Source organism: Salmo salar, chromosome ssa21, assembly GCF_905237065.1.
Source record: "Salmo salar chromosome ssa21, Ssal_v3.1, whole genome shotgun sequence".
In the NCBI taxonomy this organism is placed as follows: Eukaryota; Metazoa; Chordata; class Actinopteri; order Salmoniformes; family Salmonidae; genus Salmo; species Salmo salar.
Genome location: NC_059462.1, coordinates 54,400,510 through 54,401,668, shown reverse-complemented (window position 1 = coordinate 54,401,668; position 1,159 = coordinate 54,400,510).

Here is a 1,159-nt window from a genome sequence, read left to right as displayed (position 1 = left end):
GACTGTTCTCCTGGGCTGAGGCTGACTGTTCTCCTGGGCTGAGGCTGACTGTTCTCCTGGGCTGAGGCTGACTGTTCTCCTGGGCTGAGGCTGACTGTTCTCCTGGGCTGCGGCTGACTGTTCTCCTGGGCTGAGGCTGGCTGTTCTCCTGGGCTGAGGCTGGCTGTTCTCCTGGGCTGAGGCTGACTGTTCTCTGTTCTCCTGGGTTGAGGCTGGCTGTTCTCCTGGGTTGAGGCTGTAGATCCAAGGTCATACCTGTATCTTTACTACGACTTCTGGGAGGACAAACTAAACCCCAGACTCCACAGAAATCCTGTGATGCCATAGATTAGTCCCCTTTAACCATAGAACTAGAATCTATTTTTTTTTAAAAGGCTTGAACCCTCTAACCCTGGCAATTTACTTTAATGGGGAGGCCCATTCTATAGATCCTATTTCTATCCCTTAAACTACGTGCCACTGCAACGATGAGGTCAGGTCCAACCGTTTGATTTGGTGTTATCATCAAGAGCACAGAAGAAGCTTGTGTGCATTGAAACAAATACACCAAGTAAAGTACATATTTCATTATTATCTCAGTAGAAATGACAAGCATCTGTGACTGTGTTGGTCCCAAACTAAGTAACTGTAACATACAGGATGATGCCGTTTCCAAGAGACAGACTGTGTAGGTCCCAAACTAAGTAACTGTAACATACAGGATGAGAGCTGTCTCAGAGACATTTTTATTTCCTGTAGAGACAGAACCACAGCCGTGTGTGTGTGTGCGTCTCTCTCTCTCTCTCTCTCTCTCTCTCTCATATTGATCATGATGGAGCGACACACACGCACACACACACACACACACACACACACACACACACACACACACACACACACACACACACACACACACACACACACCTTTAGGATATCAAAACACAGCTAGAGATGTCCGTTGACAGATTCACACTCCAACGAGAGAGGAAACAATTTCACTCTGTGTTTATTCAGGTTGGAAAGCGAAGGTTCACAGTTGACCCAGGGATGTGTTCCAAATGGTACACTATTCCCTATCTAGTGCACTACTTTAGACCAGGAACCCATAGGGCTCTAGTTAAAAGTAGTGCACTATATAGGGAATAGGAGGCCATTTGGGATGGATGTCAACGTACTATAC